We start from the raw sequence: 7,006 nt of genomic DNA on the forward strand, positions 1-7,006 counted from the left end.
GTTTTGATGCAAATTGTTCTTTCGTATTTATGGTGGAACAGTGGTAAACACATTGGAACCATGTGTGATGATCCAGCTTACATGTTCTCTGGTTTCATCATCTTATTCTCCATAAACCTGTTTAATCAAATGGCTTCTTATGAAATTGTCTGGAAAGGCGTGATCGTCAACTTGGGGCCAAACTACAACTCCCAACAGACAGGAATCCCATTCTTTTCATCCTGTGTCAATATTGGTGCAAACCAAAAGCTTTTTAGCCTTTAATCTACAGACACATGGTGACATGAGTTCATCCCATCATTGCTGTTACATCATAGGAAAAATGTAATACTATACCACCAGCTGGACTTTCTGCTTTTTTAGCCTGTGATATCATGAGACATTTAATTGCATTGTCTAAGATTAGAAAATAAGATTTGCTTTGTTTTAGGAACAGTGCCGCTCTTGGCCATGGATCTAGTATTGCAGCTTAGCCTCCATTAATTAAAGGGGTTTTCCAGGATAGTAAAAACATTGCTGTTTTCCTACAAAAAGAGCACCACACCTGTCTATAGGTTGTGTGTTGTATTGCAGTTGTACTCCAATGAAGTGAATGGAGCTGAGTTGCAATACCCCGCACGACCTGTGGACAGGAGCGGTGCTCTTTTTTGGAAGAAAGCAGCCATGTTTTTCTTATCCTAGATAACCCCTTTAAATGACACTGAGATACAATACCAGACTTAGCCCATTGAGCAGAATGCTGCTGTTTTCAGAAAGTGGAGCCTTATATGACCTCAATATGCCAAAAATAGATAGGTCTGGAGCCATTTGCACCAAATTTGTCAACCAATAAATTCAAGCAATTTGTGACACAACTGATACATTCTCCTCATTATGTCAGCATTAGTGTTGATCAAGCACCAAAGTGCTTGGGTGCTCTACCGAGCACAATGGAAGTCAATAGGGGAACCCAAGCATTAAACCAGGCACCCTCTACTCTGAAAAGGAGAGGGTGTCTTGTTTACAGAAAAAGGTTAGAAATTGATGGAAACACCACTGAAATGGTTTGGAAACAGCATGGGGAGGACATCTGGATGCATCTTGGACTCCTATTAACTATGACATACAATAGACAACCACACCAAGGCTATATGCCAAAAGCCAGGTATGTGCACGTCAACAATCTATCCATGAGACAGATACAGTCAGCACACCTTACAATAACAGCCTTGTGCACTATGAGACATTCAAAACCAGCTCTCATCTGACTGAGCCAGTAAGCCTCAAAGTTGCTAAATATCTGTTGGATGGCTTGGGTGGACCTGCGCACCTAGATCATTATCATTAGGGTGACAAAAAGTTTTCTGATTGTCCTAACATAATATTCAATAACCTTTCTATGGAAAATTAGCGATAAAAATTCACAATTACAATATTAGCGATCTACACTACTCATGAACAGCGCCATCTATTGGATTCATAGTCTTGTCATAAGACTATGAAACCAATAACATATAAAGCATCATCAATCCTTACATAAAGATGCACTACCATAAGACTACATGACAATAAATACATATGAACTCCGAAATGAGACACTGTACACCACCAGAAATACCTATAATAAAAAGAAAACTTTAAACCACATCACCTGTATAGAAGTGGGGAGGGTTAGGGGGGAAGGGAAATGTTTAGGGAAAGGATTATTGCACTGTTTATATGTGTTTTATCTTTGTTTTCACTGCAAATATCTGTAAAAATAGAATATGACCTGTAATTTGATCCAATTTGTACCTTTTAATGTAAATGTGCAAATTATATCAAAACCTAATAAAATGTATTTAAAAAAAAAAACTATGAAACCAATAGATAGCGCTGTTAATGAGTCATGAACAGCGCCATCTTTTGGATTCATAGTGTTGATCGCGAATATTCTAATCGTGAATTTTTATTGCGGATTTTCCATGAAAATGGTGTTTCATCTGAAAAACAAGCAGATTCAGCTAATTTTCATATGCCCATGATGCACATGAGTTTACATGCGAAAACTGTATAGAAAGGTTATTGAATATTATGTTAGGACAATCAGAAAACATTTTGTCACCCTAATGATAATGATCTAGGTGCGCAGGTCCACCCAAGCCATCCAACAGTTATGAAGCAACTTTGAGGCCTATTGGCTCTCAATCAGATGAGAGCTGGTTTGGAATGTCTCATAGTGCACAAGGATGCCATTGTAAGGTATGCTGACTGTATCTGTGTCATGGGTAGATTGTTGGGTTGCACATACCTGGCTTTTGGCATATAGCCATTGTGTGGTTGTCTATTGTATGTCATAGGTGATGGGAGCCCAAGATGCATCCAGACATCCTTCCGATGCTGTTTTCAAACCATTTCGGTGGTGTTTTCATTAATTGCTAACCTTTTTTTTTATGAACCAGACACCCTCTCTTCTTCAGAGCAGAGGGTGCCTGGTTTAATGCTTGGGTCTCCCATTGATTTTCATTGTGCTCGGGCATACACAGTATTCGGCCGAACACTGCGATGTGCTGAGCATAGCGATGCTCAAGCCGAACTGCTGTTCAGCCGAGCATGCTCACTCAACACTAGTCAGCATCTTATCATGACTACTTGATGTAGTACAATCTGACAATTTGGCCCAAAATAGGGTGTGCGAATGCTGCAGATAGAGGACAGTGACTAGTGTGCATGCATATGTCATAAAATATGCTTATATATAGTGTAATGCACAAAAGTGCACAATACACAAAAATTATCTGCATAACATAATGCTTTAGATCAGGGGTGCACAACCTGTGGGCCGGGGGCCACATGTGACCCTCCATACTATTCTGTGCAACCCCCAACCATCTGGTAACAAACATGTATGTCTATGTCTTGTGGGTGCTCACATGTAACTTTCATGTATTCTCCCATTAGATGGGGGAACTAGAAGTGTAACTAGACATTTGATATATACTGTATGTTTAATATGCCATAAAAATAGTATTTCAGTTGGTAATACCACTTTAAATTTATTTTTGACCCTTGGAATTGGTTCAGACTGACAAAGTGACCAGAAAAGGTTGTGCACCCCCTGCTTTAGATGCACTGGGCAGAGTATTGCTGTCTTCCAGTGAATCATGTTGGAGTGCCTGAGTCAGGGGAATTAGATCCTGACCCCCAACTGATAAGGCAGATTGATGACTTCAGTGTACAACGCTGTGGAATAAGTCAGTGCAATGCAAACAAATGGAATTTATTTAAAAAAAACAAGTGCAATATTGTAACATAATACATGTAATACTAAACTTACCTGCATATAACATCAGTTTCCATACTAATGATTGCAAATATACATGATCTACAATACAAAGCTGCAGATCAGGCTATGTGCCTACAGTGTTGCAGCACTACAGGTGCATAGATTTGTTCTGTGTGGGTCACTGATTGATTTTTGCCAGTTGCATCTATCTCAGTCTGTCCACTAGGGGGCCATGCTAGACTGAGCACAGCTGAAGAGGGAGAAGGCAGATGACAGTGCTTGGGTTTCTGCACTCTAATAAACCCCAGCAGGATCAGCACAGTGTACTAAAGGCAGTGTGATCCTGCAACAGATACCCAGTCCTACAGCCAGAGACCTTGGCTGTCCCCTGCAAGGAAGGTGTGTGTGTGTGGGGGGAACTGAGAGACCCTGTGACTGCTGGATTGTGCAGAAGCTGCAGAACAAGCTACCAGACCTCCAACCTGATTCAGTTCTCCATCCATCCCAGATCAGCCTTCCCAGCCGGGTGAGTTTCTCCAGTACTTCTCAATCCGCTTTTGCAGAGCTGATTCATTTCAGCACCTTGGACGGGGCTCTTGGCAAAACTGCTCCCATGCATCTCTATGTACTATGCCTTTTCCAATGATAATGCAATGATAGCTTACTATTCCGATTACCCAGGTCTCCATAAGTAGCAATGGGATACATTCTCATTTGGAATCAACGTTACCTGCTTTGCTGCAATACTATAGCTGATAGAGGATGGATCTACCTGGCTGAAAAAACATATTAGGCTGCCTAATGGTATATTATTAGATTTTAGGGCATGTGGCTATGTAAGAGTTAACCTGGCAGCAGTTACAATGTATCATGTCATTCATATTCTTGCATTCTAATAATATTTACATTTAGATTTGTGGAAGTTTAGTAAATAGGCACAGGGCTGCTTAACCCCCGAAGCTCCAGATATTCACACAGTGAGATCACACTGATTTTAAGTTTCTATCTATAGGTGAGAGGGGAAAGAAGGCAATGCAATATAGAGATAGCTTGCAGAAGCAGTGGAAGGAGTGTTCGATATTGATCCAGTCTTGTACAAAATGCTATTGTGATAGGTGGAAGAACTGCACTTCACACTGGGTCACTGCATCCTACTTGTACATGTATATGCTCAGTCGTCTTAGGGTAGGACCACACAGTCAGGTTTCTGCATGCAGTTTTGGAAACCAAAACCAGGAGTGCATTCAAAAACAGAGGAGAAGTCGTATCCATCCTTTATAATTTCTCTCCTTTCATGACCCACTCCCAATGTTGGCTTCCAAACTTGCCTGCAGAAACCTGACCGTGTGCCGTACCCTTACACAGCAACTACAATGTTTCCTAGATGGACCTGGACTTGCTAGAGGGGATCACTCACAGGTCCATCCTATGCTGTGGAGTATCTCAGGGACTTCTTAGGTTGGGTCTTCAAACCTGCTTTGTGACTATACATCATGCAGGTCATAGGCTTGATGGAAAGTTAAGGCAGGGTGAAGCATGCAACTTGCAAATGAAGTGAGGATCTGTAGAGTTGGCTATTGACAAGGCTAGGTTCAGGAGGTGCTGGTTGCTGTTTGAACATTGCTGGCTATGGGCAAGCGTCTTGTGACATGGCAAACCAAGTGTTTTCTACAGTACATTGATACTGAGATTGGGCTCATCTTTAATTTCTTCTAAATGGCAGCTAGCTGGCCCTGTGTCATCAGGACTTGGCTGTTGAGATAATGATTGCACAGAATGAATATTCATCAGGTCATCTCACAGGACTATTAATGGTGTTGGCAATGTAACATACCTGGCGCTTCGCTAGCTTTGAAGGTTACTTGATAGCCATAAAATAACAAATATATGGTTTGTGACACCAGTAATGGAAGTGAAGGATAGGAAAAGTTATCCGAACATAGAGAGAAGCCTCCAGTCATCATTCATTCTGCATGCACCCCACACTTCCATTGTCAGACTTTTGAAGGAAACAGCAGGGAACCACTAAGAACCTCTTCTGACTAATTACACAAGATAATGCGAGAGACTTGTTGTAATATTAAGATGGCATGCCCCTTCAAGTGTCTAACGGTAAAGGATTTCACAGTACTTTTGGATAACATTATACATCTTCATTTTTGGGGTCGAAGACCCAATGAATTTTCTTCTAAATTTCTGGGGCTATTTGAGAAAGAAAACTTGTCCCTCATTCTGTCCACTAACTTTATAGATTTCTAAATCGGTCAAGGCATGTGATATCTTTAGCACCGTATGGCGATTTTAGTTTTTAGAAAATTGGTTTGTGAATCTATACAGTAGATGTGCAGTGGATGAAGGATGATGGAAGTTATAACTCAGTAGCACTTGACTACTTACATATACGCAGTCCTCCTATAGGCATGTAGTTGTGGAGAGTATATTGCAGGTTTCAGTTCTTGAAAAGGGATTAAGCCTTCAACAAATGCAGCTTATTTATTGTATAATGAAGCGTTTTGTAAAATACTTTCGTGGCTTTCAAGATCTCTGCTTGCAGTCATTCAGTAAGAACTTTCATTGTTTACTTCTGGAAGCTGAAAACTGTCTTGGCCATGAGATGATCACACAGGTGCCCAGCTCCGTGTGGTTTCGGTCTGGTTATCAGAGGTCTCCCTTGTAAGGAGCTGCTCATCTATATGATCACCACATGGCCCACACACGAAATCTCAGGCCAGCCAACATCTGATTATGTGGTGAGGGGAGTATTAGGCTTTAAAGAGAACCTTTCACCGCTCCAGAGATTCCTGTTTTAATAGCTTCATGCATTCCCCATATAATAACAATTCTGGAGCATCTATTCTTATGGCTCTATGTTGTGCCATCCCTTTATTATTTCTATGAGAAGTTATGACTGAATTTCTATTAGCCTTCATTAAGGGTACAGAGGGGAGGTAACCAGTTGGGGGTGTGTACTGGCAATGACTGACTCTATCCAATCAGAGCTGCCATTTTCAGACTGTGCAGGGACACACCCCCAACTAGTTACCTCCCCTCTGTACCCTTACTGCAGACTGCTAGCAATTCATTCATTACATCTAGTAGAAATAATATAGGAACGACACAACATACAGACATAGAAATAGATGCTCCAGAATTGTTATTACATGGGGGATGCATGAGGCTAATAAAACTGGCATATCAGGAGCGGTGAAAGGTCCTCTTTAAGTTTAAACATTCAGTTTTCAGCCAAGTCAAACTTTGTGTATTTGAATAAGCATCGCATTGTTCCTCCAGTAGATGTTTTGCTCCAGAATATGTTCTAACATCATCACCATTGCAGCCCAGTTGATAAAATATATCTGGAGTCTGTAACGTTATTCTTGTCTATTCAAATAATAACAAGTCCCAATAGTAAAGTAAAGAATGGCAAGAAAAAAGATAACAAACTTTTCAATGGATTTCAATGGCTTTTGTCACGAGATAACCATGATAACACTGTGCCATGTGTTATCCAAGTCAATTTTAGCTCGGCTACATCTGTGTCTGTGTATCTATCATCTATCTATCTATCTATCTATCTATCTATCTATCGATCTATCATCTGTCTATCTATCTATCTATCTATCTATCTATCAATCATCTGTCTGTCTGTCTATCTATCTATCTATCTATTGATCTTGCTTTCTCTTATCTTTTTATCTATTTAGCTAGCTCTCTAACTAGCTAGTTGTCTATCATCTATCTATTTATCTCCTATCTATCTAT

This window comes from Bufo bufo, chromosome 9 (genome assembly GCF_905171765.1).
Source record: "Bufo bufo chromosome 9, aBufBuf1.1, whole genome shotgun sequence".
Lineage (NCBI taxonomy): Eukaryota > Metazoa > Chordata > Amphibia > Anura > Bufonidae > Bufo > Bufo bufo.